This window comes from Idiotropiscis lumnitzeri, chromosome 2 (genome assembly GCF_059441095.1).
Source record: "Idiotropiscis lumnitzeri isolate Australia: NSW breed Sydney's pygmy pipehorse chromosome 2, RoL_Ilum_1.0, whole genome shotgun sequence".
Taxonomy (NCBI): Eukaryota; Metazoa; Chordata; class Actinopteri; order Syngnathiformes; family Syngnathidae; genus Idiotropiscis; species Idiotropiscis lumnitzeri.
In genome coordinates this window covers 30597878-30604939 of record NC_142392.1, presented here as the reverse complement: position 1 = coordinate 30604939, position 7062 = coordinate 30597878, and the positions used below count along the sequence as shown (strand labels likewise).

Genomic DNA, 7062 nt, shown 5'->3' with positions numbered 1-7062 from the left:
TGTGTCCTCATTATGTACTTGTGATGGTCCCCAGTGGTCTTCATCACCTTCTGTTGTCACGTAATGACTTGAGCTGCTGCGTGTAGGCTCCGCCCCTCTGTTGTCCTCACTCTCATCCTTGTTTTCATCTTCAGTCTTTATAGGGAGAACGTTCACTGGTGACTTGTTGATCTCCTCCTCCTCCTCCTTCTCCTTTTTCATGTGAGTCCAGTCTGGCTCCTCTTTCACAGAACGGAGATCGTTTTCATTGACGTCTGCAGGACACAAAACGACAAATTTGTTTTGGTCACGTCAAAGCTCAGGCGGCGACTTTGTCTTATTTTCTACCGTGCTACCTTGACTTGTGCCTGCCGCATACGGAGCAATGCGTGGACCCCAACTTGGACCGGACCATGGGGGCATTTCACAAAATTACGTCCTACGATGTAAACCTCCCTTTAGCAGCACAACTGTGATAAACGAGCATTTAAAAAGGAAGCACGTTGCGGCTGATGCCCGATTTCATTCCTGACATAGTCACAGACGTTTTTGGAATATGTATTCGAATTCAACTAAGATACACCATAATATTTTAAGAGTTCACTGAATTATTTTGGAACTGCAATGACGCTTAACAGCTTTCGGGTGACAGTAATGAGTAACAAAGTAACACAAGACCTCCCACTGATACATCATCATTGTCATTTGGATAAAATACCAGGAACTATGAGTTGTAGGGGTGATGCAAACCACCTGGGCCACAGGAACTTTATTACCAGGAACTAAATGTTCCTGGACTTGTAGGTAGAAAAAGGGGTTGTGACGTTCAGCCTTTTTAAGCCCATAGTAAGACAAAGATGCAGATGCATTCCTTGCAGCATGCGCTTGTTCACTGATGAGATCCGTGCAACCCTGGATGGATGCATTCAATGTATTTTAAATGTTTGGATGGGGTGAAACGATGCACACGTGCACAAAACAGTGCAGGGCCACCCGAGGTTCATTGACTCTCACCCGACCAAGCCAGTAAAAAGTTCATAAATAAATAAGACCAATCCGTACTTGATTTAAAAAAAAATTATATCTATATTTTGTGTTTTATTCACTAAAATTGATCAACCGCCATTGACGTTTCGCGGCAGTGTGCACATTTTTAGAGTCAGGCGGAATTCCTTCCGTAAGGAATTGCTTGAACAAAATATAAAAACCAGGAAATGTTATTTTGTTATTTTAAATGTAAATTTTGTACTGGGAAAAACATGGAGTTCACCCCCCACTATTGGTTATTCTTTGGCATATATTTTCTGCACTGATTACATTTGACATAAACAATTGCTCAGCAGACCTGCAAGTAAAAGGCAATATTTAAAAATAAAACGGCAATAACCTTGAACGATTTCCCCAAACAAATTAATGTTGTGATGCATATTTCTAATGAAAGAAAGTCGTTCTATACAAAGCAAATGAGAGTAAGACGTGTACAAACCTGCTTTGAGTGGCACAACACGAGGCTGGTTGCAAACTTCGTCCAGCAGTTGATGATGTTGTTCGTTCTCTTCTTTTATTCCACAAAGTTCCTCTTTGTACTTGTGTGTCGTTCTTTCACACATATTCAAATGATAATTCCAAAAAATCCGCACTTGATCTCTGCTTGGCGATGAGTCATGTGCCTCTTTTCGTTAGCGGCTAGCTAGCTAGCAAGCTAAGCTAACTACGCCGAAAAGCATCAACGCGCGAAGATGAGGTTATCGGGACACAAAGACTTAATGAATTATGTCGTAGTCCTTTAGAGTAGCACTGGACATCCTATGAGAAATTTACAGTCAGTTCTCCACTAAATCAGAAGAATCTAGCGGTGGGTGTTCCGGTGTGGACGGGTCGGTGAATGGGGGTCGAGGTCCTTCGGAAACTGCGCGCTTGCTAATGACGTCATGCTTTAAGCACGTATTTTTCAAATATCTTTCTTTGCCTCTGTGTTTGTTTTTACCCCTGGCTGTTATATTTGAATATATATTTTATATAATATTTTAATTCGGTTGATAAAAAAAATGTAACAAAATAATTAAAATAACGCCACATAAGCGAGTCAGCTCCGACGTCACTTCCCCCTATGCCCGGAGAAGCCGCTGCTGCAAGAGCAGTGGGACGTTTACGTTTCTCCTACCGAACTTGCAACAATGCTGTGGTTCACTCGGGCTGCAAGATTGTATGAATATAATTTCTGCATATACTAGCAGTGCTTCTCAATTATTTCACGCCCACCCCTACCAAGAGGAAAAAGATTCGCTCCCCCCCACCACCAATTTTTTTTTGTCTTTGTATAGTGATGTTAGCTTGTCAATAAAATATCCCTTAACGAAGCTAAATTCCTAAGAAATATGATTTTGAGAACTATTATTGTGAGGATCTCGAAACTCAGTACTCTGTTCTGCAAATATTGATGAGATGATAAATATTACTTCATACGGTTTATATAAAAAACTTTATTAACATCAGCAAACCAAACACAGTTATTAATACGTACATAATATAGAAAAGACAAAAAGAAGAGCCAGGGGGATTTTAAACAAAAATTCTTTGTAAATAACATAAAGCAACAGCTTTAGTATGTTTACGATACGTTTTTTAAAAAAATAATTTTATGGTGACTATACGTTTTTTTAATGGTTACTGTAACAATATTATTGTTAGTTATGTTATGTTGCTTAGGGGCCGATTACAGTGACGGACGAGAGAAGGAGGAAGTGACGTTTTCCCTATGTCAACAGACTGAAGTAACGTACTGTACTGCAAAAGTTAAGAAGTTAATAAAAGTGAAGTAAGCAAGTCAATGCTTTAACCGTCCACTCTGTATGAGAAACAGGACAGAGTGAAACATGGTGGCAGCGCGTGAGTCATAACTGGCGACGGGAAGAGAGTGTTGAAAGGATCGCTAGCTTGTTAGCACGCAAGCTAACTACGGACAGTCGCTACGATGGAAGGACTGCGACCGCCGCCGATTCTGGCTTTGGATTCAAACAATTTGACGAAGACGTGGAAAGCGTGGAAATAGGAATTCACATTGTATGTGGACCTGACAATGCCGGACTCGGAGGAATCCACGAAATGCAAGCTGTTTCATTAGCTCATAGGCGAAGAAGGTAGAGAACTGTTGAACACGTTGTTGATGGATGATGTGTCGGCAAGAACTACCGTGAGGGAGATGATGAGAAAATTCGACGAACATTGTAATTCTAAGTTAAACGAGACTGTGGAGAGATACAGATTCTTCATGAGAGATCAAACACCGGGCGAAAATGTGGACAAGTACGTTACTGAATTGAGAGTTTTGGCCAGCACCTGCAATTTTGAGCAGCTGAGAGACTCATTGATAAAAGATAGAATCGTGTGTGGCACAAACGACAATGCGCTGAGGGAAAAAGATAGAATCGTGTGTGGCACAAACGACAATGCGCTGAGGGAAAGACTGCTGAGAGAAGACAATCTGACATTAGAAAAACGCATGAAGATTTGTCGAGCAACAGAGTTGTCACGAGAAAACTGCAAAACACTGCAAGGGCAGTCAGAGGAGGAAGTGCATCTACTCAAACAAGAAAAAGCAAGCAGATTGATGTTTGCTGTAAGTTTTGTGGCAAGAAGCATGAGTGGAATAAAAAGAAGTGCCCTGCTTTTGGAAAAAAGTGTAAAAAATGTGGGAAGGATAATCATTTTGCTGCTATGTGTAAGACAAAAAATGCACATGGTAAAAATGATAGAGCTGTGAATGCAATTCAAGAGCAAGATAAAAAAGAATATGAAGATATTATGATGATAACCCACATCGTTGAGACAAAAGAGAACGTGAACCAGATTGGAGACAGACATACTCCAGAAAAACAACTCTTTGCTGGTATGCTAATTGACACTACACAAGTTAAATTTCAAATAGACTGTGGAGCGAGCTGTAATGTCATTCCTGTGCATCACTGAAGTGAAATATGGTTTATTAATGTTGTTTTACCACATAAATGCTGCATAATAACCATTTTATACCTATATACACGCGTTAGTAGATGTCTGTGTCTATGTGTTATGAGAATGGGAATAATTGGAGGGAATTCGCACAGGGCCTAAGCACCAGGAATGTCTCACTCATGCGAAAAGGTACAGCCGATAACGAAAAAAGGGAGTATCGAAAAGGGAGTAAGGATTGGCAAAGGCCAAGGTTGTGCGAAGGGCCATGCAAACCATCAAAGCGCACTCGAACGGGTGGGGATGGGGTGCGATATTGGCTATAAGAATGTGACGGAGGCAAAACGTAAGTGGAGTCGGCTGAGGGTTCTACGCGCGGACGCCCAGCATCGTATTTCTTGCTCGCATTACTGAGGACGCCGGGGCTCTTCGTCCTTCCAGCACACGGTAATGAGATTTATGTATTGCATGTAATCTATGAGCTGAGATACAATTGTTGCTTGCTTGCTTGTACACTTTATACTGTGGGTTAAATAAAATGTGCCGCTTGTTTAACGCAGTGAAGTGTTTGCTGTCCATGTAAGTCGCCGACGATCCGCGATCCTGAAGTTAATAATAAGTCATAGCAATTGACCATGAGTTGTGACTATTATATTATTTGATACTGTAATTGATTATAAGCAGTGTCTACTCAAGGGCTCACGCTTGTCTGATTGGATATAACAGACAACTTAACCCATTGTAGCCTGGCGATTGGGTATCAGTCTCGCTACTAGTCACTCTTATTGATGCTGTAATTGATCATAAGCAGTATCAGAATTGTTTCAAAACAGGATTACAGAGTTACATGCGGGACAAAATTTACTTGTCAGGAACTGTCCTTACTTGAGGCCGAGGCCAGACCTACAGACCAGCATGACGGTCACCGGCTGAATGGGGACACCTCAGGTGAGATTGGCCGTGCCGTGCATCAGATATTTCTGGCCCTGTTGGGGCCGATGTTGCTGTGTCTTTCAGGTGGGGAAGGGGAGGAGACAGGCCTGGTCTATGTGGCCAGGGCGAGACGTGAATGGAGTGAGACTTCCGGCAGTGACCCATCCAATAATGTCAACATTACACAGCTGTTCCAGTTGGCCGTCCACAAGGGCGTGCTTCTTCCGGTGGCAGACATCAGGCGAAATAGTCCATCAATGAAAAATGCTAATCGGTCCAAGTAGAACACATTTTGTACATAATTTTGCACGACTTCAGAAAAGGAAAATATGGGATTGTGTAACCCTGGTTAACATAGCCTCATAAAATAAGAGCCTGTTATTAAAACAGTCATTAACAAAATATTCATTGTAGATGCGGAAAAATGATCAACATGACATAGAAATATATTAAAAGGTTAAACACTGGTAAATTCATTGTTTAATTAGTGTTTTTGTAATTCTTCAAAATGATTCCGCGCTAAGTGAACGCTTTTATTTTGAAAGGCACGTAGCGACATAATGCCGTTAGTCACGTGACTAGAAATGCGCACTTTATTTTATTCTTCTCATACCTGATAAAGAAGCTGAAGGAGAACTACGGTTAAACGAAAGAGAGACCGAGCTATTCAATGTTAATTTTGTATGTTGAAGGAGTCGTTTTTGAGTTTTCCAACCTGTCCTTCAATTGGTGATGCACTAATTACTGAACGGGTCTTGGTGAGTTTCAGACTTTTATTGTATTTTATTTCATGCAATGAACATTTTACAGTTGTATTGGTCAAATGGAAAAAAAGAAAAGAAACCTTTCAATGTAAATGTATATTGTTTTATTTTAAGTAATGGCTGTAAAAGGTGAATTGATGCTTAATTGAATGCTAGTTGTAGTTTCCCTGCAATGTTTTCCATTCTTCACCGGCCACCTCCATTATTTAAACTGCGTCATTGTGTGAGCATCGATTTCATTCGACGAAAAAACGAGTTTAATTTGCATTTGATGCCACCTGATGTAATATTTAGGTTTTGTATAAGTATTATTTTGTTGTTATGATAGGCCATTAAAGTTTGGTTCAGAAACTTCTGAGCTAAATGACGGAGCTGAACTCTTGAACGAGACACAAGATGGCGAGCCACCCACGAGCCCCTTGAGCTGTTTCTCACGCAGGAGCGGAGAGCAGTTACTGGACGTTGTGTTGATTCATCAACCTGGTAGGATTAATCCGTTTTCTACTCTGCTACACTGCAGTGGATTCCCGGAACACAGGATTGACTATTCAGGACAACTAGAGGAACACAAATATTCAAACAAGACACTTGGACATTGGGATCGATTCAGTCTTTTGCTGAATTGTTTTTGAGTTTTGTACATTGTGTCACATTTATTTTTGTAAACCATGCATGATAATGCTGTAACGGTATTATTGAAATGTTGACTGTGTGAACCACATCCAGTGAAATGGTTGAAAATTGAAGTTAGACTTAACTGATCAAACAAAATACTTACTTCTTACTGAACTTTATTCAACAAAGTGAGGTAAGGTAATTGAGTATAGATTAGGTAAGATTTGAACATAAAATTAGACTTTATTAAACAACAACCCGGGTTGAAATTATATTTTCCAAACTAAATAATAGTTGAACAGAAAAGGATATTGATAAAGAAAAATTCACTTGAAAGAAAGGGGAAACCCTTTTTCCTTTGGGTCAACTGTGTGTAAATTGTATGTCAATTGTGTGTAATTGTATGTCATTTCTATGTCTACAACTGTTATTTACTAAATTACGCCGGCAGTTCAAACTTATTCTATTGTCTGTGGTCCTTTATTTGGTTGTTAATATTATCTATATCTATATCTTAATAGTCGAACCTAGTACTGGTCTATAATTAACTGTAATCACTCTAGAGGTGTTACAGAAGTGGCGAGCCAGCCAGGAGAAATAAACCAGATAATTGTCCTTGACCCAGACATTAAAATAGGCGAAACAGGTAAAAAAAAAAAAAAATGGACATTGTCGATAAAGAAAATATTGAAGCTCATAACTCCGTTATAATTAGTGGGATAACTGATACAGACGTTGATGAGGAGCTAACTGCGTTTCTGAACAGGTACGGGAAAATTGTTAGAACTCTAAGAATAGATGAACCCCAGTCTCCCTACCA

General features: G+C 40.0%; 1 long non-coding RNA gene across 1 annotated transcript; it reads left to right on the top strand.

Moving 5' to 3' along the window:
- The first annotated feature begins 3221 nt into the window (after positions 1 to 3221).
- Positions 3222 to 6703, top strand: LOC148342278 (uncharacterized). The gene is made up of 3 exons (XR_015839724.1): positions 3222 to 4377; positions 4803 to 5621; positions 5956 to 6703. It is a non-coding gene; the product is annotated as an uncharacterized LOC148342278 (long non-coding RNA).
- The last annotated feature ends 359 nt before the right edge of the window (positions 6704 to 7062 follow it).